The sequence below is a fragment of the Ornithodoros turicata genome, chromosome 1, assembly GCF_037126465.1.
Source record: "Ornithodoros turicata isolate Travis chromosome 1, ASM3712646v1, whole genome shotgun sequence".
In the NCBI taxonomy this organism is placed as follows: Eukaryota; Metazoa; Arthropoda; class Arachnida; order Ixodida; family Argasidae; genus Ornithodoros; species Ornithodoros turicata.
The window spans coordinates 218,981,220-218,995,668 of record NC_088201.1 but is presented as its reverse complement, the minus strand read 5'-3'; the positions used below and the strand labels follow the sequence as shown (position 1 = coordinate 218,995,668).

At 46.2% G+C, this 14,449-nt stretch overlaps 1 long non-coding RNA gene across 1 annotated transcript; it reads right to left on the bottom strand.

Moving 5' to 3' along the window:
- Positions 1-2,693: 2,693 nt before the first annotated feature.
- On the bottom strand, positions 2,694-11,743 carry LOC135376686 (uncharacterized). Its single transcript, XR_010417806.1, has 3 exons — positions 11,561-11,743; positions 7,089-7,216; positions 2,694-2,763 (listed from the first exon to the last, which is right to left on the bottom strand). It is a non-coding gene; the product is annotated as an uncharacterized LOC135376686 (long non-coding RNA).
- Between the last annotated feature and the right edge of the window lie 2,706 nt (positions 11,744-14,449).

The following is a 14,449-nucleotide window of genomic DNA, read 5'->3' as shown; positions in this document are numbered from 1 at the left end:
ACACATTATCCACATATTGTACTTGTCCTGCTATCCCAGCATTGGTACAACTTATGCAAGGATATGGTTCAGCAGAAACCTTTCTTAAGTAAGAGTCATTAGAAGCCGTAGTACGAGATTTAATTACTAATTACGAAGGTCCATTCGGAATACACACAGTAAATATATTTTCAGCGAAAATTTTTAGACGTTCCTGTAGGCAATGTCACGACTGACGCCATGGGGAATGTGCGTCCTCGGCTGACTTGTAAGGGAACTGTGCCGGCATATGTCTGAAAGCGTCTGAGGAAAACAAAAAACAGGAAAAACCCCATATAGCAGAACCGGCACCGGAAAAGCTGGAACTTCAGCACATAATACGCAGAAGGCGTATAATGGAGACTGCGGAGAATGATCTGAAGAGAGAGGAGAGTACTCATCTTTCTGTTGTCAGTAGCACACATGTTAAGCATGACAAACTAAGTGTCGCCTCACATACTGGTGAAATCAGGATAGAGTAGGATGTAACTCGAATCTTGTTATGCGTTGAAGCCCTGTGCGTAGAGTGCAGTAAGCCCCAGGGATGTCCCTACACCCTCCCCACGGGGGGGTGTACACCCTCCCTGCATTTTTGCAACCCCCCCCCCCACACACACACACACTCCCTGAAATTTCTCAGGTGACCCTACTCAGCTCGGCCACCAACACGTTCTGCTAGTGAGTCCGGGGCAGCGAATTACATCCTGTACTGTCAACCTTGGGCTGTAGGGCAGTCATGCAGATGATCGTACGACGCATTTGTCTCAAATTATTTGAAACTGACTGTTCAGTGCATATATTGCGCTCCTATGCGTGCAAAAATGCGTGCGGGCAAGCAAACTCAATGTGGATCATCAAGAAGCATTTGCGCCCAACTCAATCAAGCGAGGTATTCTGCTTTTTTCGTAAGGTTTTCACCGTTGGTTGCTAGGTATGCATTGAGCTCCGTGAGATAATGTGCCAGTCTTTTTTCTTTGTCGGTCGTGTGATTATGCATCTTAATATTGAAATGCCGTTCATAATGAATCTGCATTCTAATGTACTGAGTTCTAACGTAATAACATGTGCAAATAAAACGGGAAAGCTGTGCAGATATGTCACCTTTGTGCCGCGATTCTTTCAGAAAAATTCCGTAAGTGGAACCTTCAGCAAGCATACCCCTTCCCCCTTGAAAGCTCGGCACTCCGCCCCTCCCCCCTCCCCCAGCAGTGCATAACAGAACAACCCCTGCCCTTTGAAGGAATCTCACAGGGCACATGTGGCAAGCAAGAGGTTTCACAACTTCCAAGTGGCGGTGGTTTTCACAAGTCCTCTAGGGTCATTATTACTGAGCTGTAACAGCCTGTAACCGTAACCCTTAACAGGGAGATCTACGGCACCGTTGATCAAGAATTGCTCACCAACTTTGGAAGGTTGCGCGGCTATTGTGACTATGGACAGGTTCGAATTATTTCATGTAGTTGTCAGATTTCACCGGAGCGCGCTAAAGCGTGTCTCGTATAGAGCCCTCCGTGAAAGGTGGGGCCATCTTTCGCAAGGACCAATGCCGCCGCAGCTCATAAGCGACCCTTATGACTCTCTAGCTTTCTGGCACAAGGTGTACGCAAGCGGGCGTGTGCTGCTCAAATTGTACTGAATTAAACGTTATTTTGTTCTGCATGAGGTACATTCTGCATAACGATGAGCAGGGCATTAAAATGCAAGCAAGCTGGTTTGAATCAAGACCTGTGTGCTTTTGTTTTGTACGTCTGTCCCTACCATCTCCTCAACGGCAAGGAAATGATAGCGTCTGCATTCTTCATGATCTACAGCAGCCCTCCAGAGTCCACCATTTATTCCGTTTATGTGGCTGTCAGTGAAGCGCAGCGAGCACATGGAGTCGTCATGGTAGACAACGTATAAGACGATGCTGTTGTAGACGCGTTGTTGCGGGTGCTGTGGCATCCATACAGGGTTTCGTTTACAGTTACCCATGTAGATCTCCTCAAGCGTCTTGTGCTGCGACTTAGACAGTTAGTTGCCAGTTAGCGGATGTATTTTCTTGCTGTGTTCTGTCGTCTGTGCTTATTTGCTCACAATGCCATGGTTACCAATTACCAGCTACACCGTCTCGCCACCCTCGATGACATTTACAAACCTGAGTGTTCTACACCAAGGACAACGAATAAATCTAATTACAGAGTTCTAAAGAAGGTACAAAAACGATGCACAGAAACAGCGATTGCGTTGTTTAAGGAACGGTTCCGCCGTTCATCGTGGGTGCTTCCATTTTAATCGTCACACGTATGTTTGCGGTGACGTGACAGAAGGACTAGACCGGAATACATTGAGCTCGCGAGGCACGCTATCTTCTATGGAACGATAGATGGTAGGTCACACTTTTGAGTGTTCCGGAACATTAGCCGCTTCCTTTCAAACTTGATGTCGATGTGCATGCGCCACCTCACAGCGACACGATGAGCTCACTTGGGCGTTATCGAACCTGCTTCCGCGAATCCTTCGTTGGCGAACTACAAACCACGACATTTTGGGGTCAATTCCCTAAACGTTTAAACCAAGTCATTATATGATGATTGTAATTATTCGATAAGGCTGTAATGCAGTCTAGGAGTCTCCAGTATGGAACATTCATGCGTATACAAAGCGCAGGACCCATATCAGTATGATGATTCTTACCTGGTCGTGATACATTACGACTTCGAACTTGATTCTAGGATCCTGCATAACTTGAAATTGGCGATTTATCTGAAAGTTGAAGTTAACCGCCAAATTAAATAACCTGTATCTTTTAAGTTGACAAAGTTCGCAGTGTCTTTAAACCATACTTCACAATCGTCCATGCAATATAGGCCATGCGAAACAGTGACACTCATCGCCATCTCTAATAGTATATGCCATAACGCGGATTGCTCCCGATTGCGGGTACGCGGCCTTAGGCCGCATACCCACATGCGGAGAATCTGCGCAGAAACGCGAACGCGGCGCGGCAACTCTTGCGGCCGTGCGGGAAAAGCCACCTCCGCTTTCCGCTTTTTGGCGATCGCGCAGTGCACGATTTTTAGCGGCATCCGCACGTGCTCGGCCAATCAGGGAGTAAACGAAAGTTGCGTCTGTTCTTGTTTTCTTCCGGCCTCCCGCACGGAGGGCATTGACGCCGTCGGTGACTGGAAGGTATGTGGCAATGATGCTCACGTTTTTCAGTCGGCGAATTTGTGACGGAAATAAAATTCCATTGCTGCCTACATTATCGAGCGTTGCGTTAAAATTACTTCTTGGGGTGACACTGGAATAAAATTTCGAAGTGCAGGTAAGTAACGTGTAAGATATAGTGTCACGAAGTTGAAAGCTAGACATTGTTCACAAGAAAAGAATGCGCTATCGACGCAGCGAGTGAACCCAAAGCCTGCGTTTTTTGGGTCTGCCATGTTGATTTCGCAAAAGCTCAGATGTAAGAAAGGAAACCTTCACTACAGTGAACGTAGATGGGTAGAAATCCAGCGAACCGGTAGAATGTAGGAAGGGAGTTGCCTCAGGACAGAAGCCGCCGATATTTCGAACAGAGACTGTTCTTCTTCTGGCCCAGAAGAAGAACAGTCTCTGTTCGAAATATCGGCGGCTTCTGTCCTGAGGCAACTCCCTTCCTTCACTACACTCTGAGAAAAAAAGGAGTCGAACGAGAGTATTAGGCAATTTTACACCCCTTGATGCAGTTTAACTCTCACCAAACACCATTGCAACTCCCTGTTTCTGCGTTTCTATGTTTTCATGCTCTAATAACTCCATTCAACCAGCGCTTTACTCCGTGGTAAGAGTTGAGCGCGAGGCGTCTTCATATTCTTGGACCGTTTTCGTTCTTTTCATTGCGTAGTCTAGCAACACTGACATCGCGCGGTCGTTTAGCGGTTGGCCGTTGTCGTGCGGGAACTTGAAACTGTATGTATTGACGATGTTCTCAAAGATGAATAAGATTATCTTCGAAGAACAACGTCGGCGTGCTGAAGTGCAATGAATGCCACAACTACAAATCATGTGTCTGAGTGTCGTCCTGTATGTACTTCAGGTAAGTATGCGTCCTGTGTTACGTACACGAATTATGAAAATGTGGTAGCTGTTCACAGTTATGCTTCTTCAAGAGAGTTTCTTTTCGTAAGTGGACCTTTGTATCCTAAGAAGTCTAACTTCTTTGAAGAACAGGAACTTCAAATTGACGATAAGTGAAATCGTATTTTGGATAGGACGCTTTGTTAATTAATGTTAACAGCATTGCAGAATAGTCTGGCTTTGATGGAACGCACTGCAGATGACGAAGGTGGCAAGTTACCTAAAGGCTAGCATCACTCGGCATGGCTCTGGAATGAGAAGTCAACTGTGCAGGTTGTGGTAAGGAGGTTCCCTGCACTGGTAAGTTTCAATGGGGTAGGTATTACCGCCGCTCTGTATTATCATTCACGTGTATCCTGCAGACGACAAGTGGTGTCAGTGCAGGGGCGGATCCAGTCCATGTCGCTTTTGTTGTTGTTGTTTTTTTGGGGGGTTTGTTTGTCGAAGCCCTTAAGTGGGGGGGAGTGGGGGACACCGCTGCCAAACCTACTCTTTTGAGCGGGGGGGGGCGATCGCCCAACCGTCCCTCCCCCCGGATCAGCCACTGCATCAGTGTTGAGTTCTAATGCTGTTGTTACTGTTTCAGATTTACGAATCGTTTGCACGGCACATTGGGCAGACAGAGAAAGAAAAGAAAACTCCACAAAGGATGGATGCACATTGCAAGAAAGAGAAACGGACTAGTTAGAGCAATCATCACCTCATAAATGAGAATATTATTGATGAACAAGATAGTAAGTAACCGACATAGCACCAATCACTTTTTGCACGCACAGACATGATTCAAACACTTCATTTTTCTGGCATAGTTTGTTTGGCACAACAAATTGTTAGTTATGAAGATATTTGACTTATGATAACGTAACATATCGCCACTGCTCGGACTCCATTACCTATATTTATGTTGCAGATTATTACCCAGCATGTGTAATTTATGCCCTTGCTCATCTGCTGAAGGAGGTACATCTGACCTTTTCACTTGTGTAAGTGCTCATGTTATTACAGGTGTTTTACAATAGATGTATTGGGAAGTGTATACACACATCTATTTTAGGCAAGATATTCTTGTAGGCTCCAAATTGTGAATTACATATGACAGCAGTTTCTCATATAAGGCAACTACCCTTCTGCCAAGAAAAAAGAAAAATCTAAAGTGCCACTTTATGCCTCAGCCAGATGCACTTCAAAAGGCGCGTCTACCCCTGCTTTCTCATGAAAAAGCAGAAAAGTGGGTGCCGATATGTCAAATTCATATGCACTGATATGTTAATGTATTGTGACAGATGAACTTCGAATAACTGTTTTGTTTCCTGTTTGTAGGAGTTGGAAGTATATGCCAGGTGATAGTAGCATTGGGTGTGTGGCAACCTTATAATGCAAGAATGTACTTGTACCTGTGGCATCTTACCAGTTGTTTTCATAGGATCATATTAAGCACTGAAAGCTTCCTTTTTTTGTTCTTGCCATTTTGTATCAGAGACACAATAAATGTTTCTTATTTAGATATACTGTTTTGCAACAGTTATTTGCATGATCTTCAAGGTGAGGAGACGACTGGAGTAATGTGCACTCCAGGTGAAGGGCATAACTTTTATGCCTTATGTAGCATAACAAGAACTCCCCAGTGGAGTTACGCTAGCCTCATGAACGGAGTTACTTTTACACCCAATATGCTGGAGTAAATAGGGAGCTGTATGGGAGTAACTTTTACTCTGTACCGTAGGAGTAAACTTTACTCCGTAGTTCCCGGAGTTGCAGATACTCTTCAAAAGGGGTGTTATTTTGCACCCCGGAGTTAGGACGTTTTACCCCCGTAAAGGAGTCGGTACGACTCCTTTTTTTTTCAGAGTGTACAGTGAGTAGCTCGACTTCGCTGTCGTTTGCCAACTTCTCAAGCCTTCGCTGTGAAGGGTCGCGGGTGGAGGGAGTAGCTGGGGCGGAATGCATACGCGTCCGCTTGCGGCAGGCAGTTACGCACATCTCTACCGCATGTGGGCGTACGCAGTCTTACCGAACGATGTTGAGGAACTAATCCGCTCATGCTTCCGGAGGAACTGCATTCTCTCTATATCACGGGTGACGAAAAAAAAAGAGAAAACGAAAAAAGACTGAGATAGTAACACCAATAAAAACGCAAAATAAATGTTTGCGACCGAAACGTGTTTTATGATATCACTTAGTTTGACATCAAGTAGTTCACAGACAACCTGATAAAAACTTCGCACATTTTCAAAAGCATCGCTTGTGTTCGCTGCTATTGTCAGCGCAGATTTTCATTTCGGCCATATTGAGTTGTTGAGCGTGCTGTCATCATGAACACCTTTCGCGCAAATTTTGTTTTCGACTATTTTTTAAAGCTCAACATCACCTATATGTACGAATACACTTAGTGCAATGCGCTCCATATACTTTGGAGGTGAATAACTGCCATAATTTGCGAGTGAATTGATGATTTGCTTTTGGTTGTGTAGCTCTACGCAACACCAACGGATGCACGTAGTGTCAGTGCCATTTCGAGTAAATGACATTCACGTCACCGTGTGACAGGGAATATAATTGCAGTTAGGTTATAAACTGATTTGCATGCTACAATATTGCTCAAAGCTGTTCTACTATGTCGCGAGAATAGAGAAGATAGCGTTGTACCGGCATAGTTTCTTCATATTTGGCACCACCTCTTATGATGTTCTAGGTCCACAGCCGAGAAAGGACATGTGTGTTAGAAGTATCTTCTTACACGTGTTATCTACTCGAACTAGGGTTGTAGGGCCGGCTATCACAAGCAACGAGGTAGCAATGGCGATCACATGACTACTAGCAATGGGTACAGAGTATCGCAACTGGCGATGAAACTCCCCATTCATCATCTCAAAATAAAGTTCTTGTTGTTAGGATCGGCGTCTGGCTATCGATCCCACCCGTCTAACGTAACTGACTAAGAGCAATGCAGTGGAATGCGTGTGACTTACTGCGTTGAAGAACAAGCTGACGTACTTTTCTCCTTTATTGCGGTCACTGAAAGCGGTGTGCTGAACGTTATCCAAAGCGACGTAGACCTGAAACGTGATTTCCTCGGGGATATCTTGACTGGTTCCGCCTGCGCAGAAAAAGATTCGACTACAATTATAGCGGTTGCAATAATGGAGACCCATTAATTAATGATGTATGCATTTCTGAGGGAAATATGCATCCTGAGAGGGAACCAGGCCGTCTCCCTGCTGATGCACCTGCAATAAGATCGCTGCTGATTCGCTGAACAATTACGAAATTACGCGAATAATTTCGTTAAAACTTCCGCTGTACTCCGAAATTTAGCATTTAGGGATGGCATTGAGTTGCGCTGGAGTGACACAAAGGAAACCAAGTTGTCATTATACGTTCCGTAAACAAAAAATACACGCAACACATGCTTGTTATTTGGAACGAATACAGTTTCATTAAACTTCAAATGCTGCACCGCTCCTTCACTCTGCGCACACTTTGAACACATGCAAAATGTGGGCTTATGAGTGTTAAAGAAAGCAAAATAATCTTTGTACCTCAACGTATTGACGCCACGAGGAAAGACAAGGTCGCTTGCTGTGCTGCTTGGCAAGGTAGCGGGTTCGAGATCATACACAAACTGCAGATAGGACGATTTCGTCACATATGCCAATAAGTATTGATTCGAAGCACCTCATACTGATGGTGGTATTGATATCCCGAGGGACGACGCCACGTGATTCGTGATGACACGCAGATTCGGAAAGTGCTGTGATGTCAATAGCGGCGGTTGCAGGATTTTTCTGAGGAGGGGTCCAGCAATGACAGCATGTTAGATACGCGACCTAGGGTTAGTTAAAGACAATGCGAAGACTGAAATTGACGGGTGTCAAGACATCCGGACCACCTCTCTCTAGATCCGCCCCTGGATGTCAATAGTTTCGTAGTTTTGGTGAGTACTGTATAAGACGCCCCGCTAGGAGAACATGTTAACAGATATATTTTATGAGGGGACACTTGTGGGTGGCAGGCAGGTAATCACTATCAATGTGGTTGGCTTTGCGTCTTGCTTCGCCGCCATTAGGCATCCCCAGTGCGGTACGCGTGGCGCAGTCTATCGCTGTCGGTGGCTTTTTGCACACATCGCCCTGAAAATACTGCGGCTAGCACAAAAGATCCATTGATCTTTTGGAAATGCGTTAGCATAAGGCTTTGGTTCCTTCTTTAGCTTGCTCCTTGCTTCTTTTCTTTGATCGCACTCCATTGTACAGGGTGGGTGCAGATAAAGCAGCCCCACATTTTCGCACATGGCGCGTTCCCTGCATACCGTACGAACTTCCGACGGTGCATGACGTTGGGTTTATGCGGTGCAAATCGAGAAGAAAAAAAAATCGTGGTAACCAAGCTCTGCGCAATAAAATCGTTAGCAACGTGAACTTCACTCCGTGTATTTCCAATGCGAGATTGCAGTGTAGCACAGTTGCATCGCCCTACCGCTGGGGGGTGCCACCTACCCAGAAACAAAACGAGATCTAGAACGCCTAGCGGTAACTAGATGCAACTGGTTGTGACAGACATCTTCACTTCTGCATAGGAAAATCGGGATGCACGGAAAGCAACGTTTGCGTGGACAACTTTTTTGTTACGCGCAGTTGGGTTACTACGTTTTTTGTGCGTTTGTACCGGATAAATGCGTCATCAGTGCTACCGGAAGTTGATGCGGTAAGCAGGGAACGCATTACGTGCAAAAATATGCGGCTACTTTATCTTCACCCACCCTGTATACTTCAAACTTCACCCCACACAGCCGCACACTCGAACTTGCACGCGCATCTGGCACGCCGCCAGCACCGTTCCTCCAGCTACGCCTCCGCTGTGATGTCAGAGGAGGCACAGTAAGCCAGTTTCGCCGCCGCTAAAATAGTGTCGCCGCTGGCATTTCCCGCCAAATTCCGGCTATTTACTTTCCATTGGCTCCGGTCCCCCACGTGACCTTTCTCGATCATGATTGGCCGAGGCTCATTTAACAAGTGGATTGTGGATTCGCCCGCGTTCGTTTCTCCGAGGCGCCGACCCGTCTGACCGTTGTGTAGCTCGCGTCTACGTATGTGAGCAGGTGGTGATTTCGTTTCGTGGATTTCGAAGATCTTCTAGCCATGGACGAACGCCTGAATGAGTCAGTGATCAGACGTTTAATACTGTCGCCTAACTGTGTGCATGGAGGTACGCCTTGCCCCGTATTACATCACTTTCTGCCGGTTATCAGTCATGGTCTGGTTGATGATTCTGCGTGGCGTTACTTGTTGCGTTTTGTTCCGCTATTTGAATGTGTCTGATGTTTAATACACTGGTGTGCATGAAAAGGAAAATAGCGTGCATCGCGTACGCAGGGCTCCTCCAATTTTGGCATTAGTCGACATTAGGCGCGTAACGCTGGCAAGTCTTACAGAGCGTATTCAGCCAATTGACGTTGCCTGTGCTCTGGTTTACCATATTATTAACAGGTTCCCTTGTTTTTTTTTGTTTCTTTTTGCTTTTTTTTTTCATTCAGACACCGACAGCTGTTCGGGGCCCTGCGATCCGCGAGCATGTGGCGCCTGTCACCAGAAAATTCGACAGTTGTGCTGGGATGAAGCGGATGGCTTCTGCGACTCATCACGTGCTATATATATGTATAATAATATCTACTTTCTCCAAACCGAATAGGTTCCCTTAAGGATTGTATAATATGATAGCCACGCTTTCTGTTGCTCGGCACTATTTATTCTCTATTTATTCTGCAGTATTCTAATAATCGTGTAGATTTACTTGCGTTCAAATGTTGCTTCTTGTGTATATGTTTACCGTGTCAATAAATTTGTACATGTGAATCCCTTCGTCTTCTGGATTTTCATGTACTACTTCCGGATAATATGAGCAGATGGCCGGCGAAGCGCTCGGAACAGGGGGGGGGGGGGGGAGAAGATGAGTGAGAGGGTGTGGAGAGGGCACGCAGCGCACATGCGCAGTTCGATCAGCCAGCGCGCGCTTTTTGGCGCCGTTTTCCGGCTATTTTGTCGTGATTCGTTACGGATGATCACGTGGTCAAGGGGGGCGGTGGTTTTCGTGGCGAAACTGTGGAAGCTACAGCTGCACTCCACTGGTGATGTCCCGTGCCCCTCCCTCCTCTTCCGCTCGGCGCGCGCTCCCGTCTGCGCGTCTGTCCGCAAACCAAGACCGCAGTTTTTCCTTTGACATGATTCTTCTAATGCTAACGCATTATTAATTTCTGAGGTGGAGAAGCAACTCATCCTGTGTTATGCGTGTAATATGCAGCGTCCTCACAACAATAATGTACATTTGAATGCCGTTCTGTTAGAGCAGGTAGCAGCAGCGGTGGATTGTTTTGGTTGCCGTCCATTCAGACTAGCGACATTCCCCAGGATACTCAAGTGGAAGATGCGGAAAACGTCACGTCGTTTCGCTGTCATGTGAGCGCGAGCGCTGGGCGTCGTGTCCTCACGTGCACTGCTGACCGCGAGGAATATCCTGCGACATAGCCACAAGATATTTCGTAGCAGATGAGAGGAAGAGAAGCCGACGGTGTCGTCTGCCATTTTGTACCGTGTGGATGCTCAACTTAACGCGGGACGGTACTTCGACTCCGTAAACAGCGTTTTGCGCTTTTTCATCCTCTGGGATATTCCGTCAGGATGTCTACCGTGTGAATACACGGTAAGTGGTGGAAGCACACGCACGAAACCCGTTTTCTACGCATCTGCGGGATTTCCGCTGAGGATTCTTCGCTGAAAGACGTACTATGCTGGTTGGCTTTTAGAGTCTCCAATTCAGACGCCAGGAAAATACCTGGTGCTGCTGACGCACGTGATCTGCAGCGGGTACAAGAACGCGAACGGATGCACAGAGCTCGCGAAGACCGAGTTCGTTGTGCAGCCGACCGCACAAACAAGGGAGTGCGACGTCAGAATCCGAACATGCGTGCCGCCGGAGCTGAGGCACAAACATAGACGCGAAGACCATGCAGTGCATGCCGCCGAAGCGGAGGCAAGGCGGACTCAGCGGCAAGACCTTCCAGTACGTTCCGCAGAAGCGGAGGCAAAGAGGCGTCAGGGGCCAGCGGAAGCCGAAGGAGCCACGAAAGGCTTCACGCGCCAGTTCAGGCAGGATCCGCTTGGGTACAGTTGCTCGGTGTACCATCGCTTTTGGTTCAAGAATGATCTCACAGCGCTGCCACTGACTTTCCATACAGTGTTTCGACTAGAATTGGACGGTTAAAATCAAGGCACAATGCCGACTGTGCTGTCGCTCAAATTCGCGTTACCCAACAGTAACCGTCCTGTGATATTTTCTTCCTACTACTGCCACCACGTAAGCTGTCGTAACTCTTTATAACTTTACCCAAAAGAGTCATTGGAGTTAACGGTTCTTGTAATTCACAGGGGTAGCATTGCAGACTTACCTGTGGCGAATGTTCTAACAACAGCTGCCCAGAAAAAGCAAAGCGCGGCATCGCGGAACTTCATCTTTTCTACAGACGTTTGATGTGCTTCCTGCTACCTGTCGTGTGCACTGTTTTTATGGGTGGACAACTGACGAGATGAAGCAGTTCCGCAATACAACGTAAGCGGAAATTACGGAACAATTAATCAAGTGCATTGTGACCTTCAGTGCACACAGCACAATGTCTTCCTCTTGAAATGTGATACATCTGGCCCGAGCACATGGTTGCCATTCATGGCGGCAAAACGACGAACACCTTTTAAGTCTGCCAACACATGTGAAGTGTGCTAAGCTATTATTCTACCTCACAATAAAGTTGACGTCTTATTACGATATAAATTGCTTGGGCTGTCGAACGAAAGAAAACTCCCATCGATCATTCAGTTAATCTAGCGTTGGTAAAGGCTATATATTTTATAATCATACGTACGTGTTCACAACTTTTCCACAAGAACATACTCATGCAACTTGAAAGGTTAAAAATAAAAATGTTACAAAAAGTACTTAAAGTTAAATTTTGTATTTACTCGTCGACAGTGATTTCTTTGCTCTTGAATTACTTTTAATTCGTATGCTATTCACTATACTAGTAGTTCATCATAGATATTGATTTGTTCACGTACGTGTAAAGTGGGCAGAAATTATTAAAATTCTCAGAAACTCAACACGAATAAGGTGTTGCATACGAGGAGGCCCTAATCAGAGTCACAGAGGTGCTAACGTAGGTCGACTTTCGACTACCCACATGAATAAGGAATCTGCTGCTGGTGATGATGCTTCAGGTTTTCTTGGCGCATGAGGAACGAAGGCCAGGAATCTGCTAAAATGGTTTTCACTCCCTTAGCGCGTGAGGCTAAGTGTGCCAACAACAACAAAACAACTTGATTTAAATGATGACGAGTGAGAAATGTCATCGCCACGGGCGATACTCTACTAGCTCTCATGTGGTGTCAATGCAGTTGAAATAGTCGGTTTTAGTCCTAGGATATTCCAAGCTCCACCTAAGCGTCCCTTCCTGCACTTTCTTTCCTTTGATGAAGATATATGTTTTGTACGAATATAATCGGCAGTAAGCGGATGATATTTGTGGCGAAGAGCCCGTGTACTTTCTTTGTGAAAGCGAACAGAGTTAGCCAGTTCGACTTCGTCTCAACGCACATCCCCATTTTTCTTTTTTATCACATCACCATCACGAAGACCCCGAGACTTAGGGAACAAAAAGGGACGCACACGAATACAAACCTTGTGTACTCCAAGACAACCAGGATCCGTTCCGCGGACGCCGACGGCATCTGCGACCTGGATATAGCCAAGCTCCCCCGTATGTTCGTAAAAAGCCGTGCGTCGTGGAGGGGACATGACGACAAGGAACGCAATCAAGCCAAATCTACTTATTTTATCTGTATATAAAGCGTTAGTCTAGCAAACGTCACACCTTTCAAATGCATTGTAAAAATAGAAGATGGGGTTTAGCCAACCCCAAACTTCACAGACTAGTAGCCATTTGTCTGAAGTTTTTTTGCGAGTGTTATGGTCCTGTAGAAGAACTAAAAATCAAGCAACATCTCACTTTACGCATTTTCTATGGCCTATATGAGTCAATAGCCACAATTTTCTCCTACGTGAATTTTAATTACATTTCACCACACTCAGGTGGTGCCAATATAAAAAAGAAGATGATTAGTGCCTAACATCAGAATGGAACATGTGACATCGTTGTAAGCAGCGCCGCTTGTGTGATGTGATGTGAATGTGAAGCAAAAACGGCCTCCCTCGTGCAAATGTCCTCCTCTCATCCGATCTTTGCGGCCGACTTCGTGCGCCGTTGAAATACGCGCGTCTGAAAATCAGATTTTCCCAATTTTTTTCCTCTTCTTACTTTTGTACCACGAAATGAATTGGGGGCGACCACCAACACTGGGGCGACCACCTCCGAGAGGCTAAGAGTGAACAGCATTCCTGCGCCCTCTTCTCTCGTTGCTCACTGGTCGTGAAGCTAAGTGAGAAGAGCATTCCTGCGCCCCCTGCTGGCCGTTCTCATTGGTCGTGAGGCTAAGAGAGAAGAGCATTCCTGCGCCCCCTGCTGGCCGTTCTCATTGGTCGTGACGTCATCCTATTGTCTCAGGGCTACCCTGTTTTTCTTTTTTTTTCACTAATGCTCCTTTGGTCAATCTACAATGAAGCCACAGTATGACGTCATCATGCACCTGCGTGGCTCAAGGACGCGTACGCTCTAGACAGGGGACCTATTATTTATTGAATCACTATCCCATGATTATTTCCTTTATTCTTCTATAACGATTGCATAGGAAACTATTGCAGAAGAGCACCATGCATGAAAGCTGATCGTAGGAATTCCAAAGTCTTACTAAATGAGACTTGCAAAAGAACAAAATATCCTAACACGTAACTCCATCAACGACAAATAAGAGGACTAGACACTCAACAAATCAACGCGCGCAGAACTCAGGGCAGCACTATCGTCAAGACAACAATGTTCCTTGTCAAAAAAGAAAAAAAGAAAAAACGTCAACACAGGAAAGCATGCATATCGGGGCATGTCAGGACACGTCAGGACAAATCGTACGACTGTTGGGCAACAGAGGAAAACAAACACTTGAACAGAGTGAAAAAGGCACTCACCATCATTTTTCCTGTTCACAGCATTCCCTCATTGTAAATCCGCTCGTCACAAAATCCACCTGCATCGTCGAACACCATTTACCAGTGACGAACCACACATCCGCACCCCATCAGAGGCAGACAGAACCCCACCGAAGCTACGCTCTTCCACTGACGGCCAACGCCAGGAGCAGAATTTGTGTGTCGAGACCCGTCAGTGTCCAAG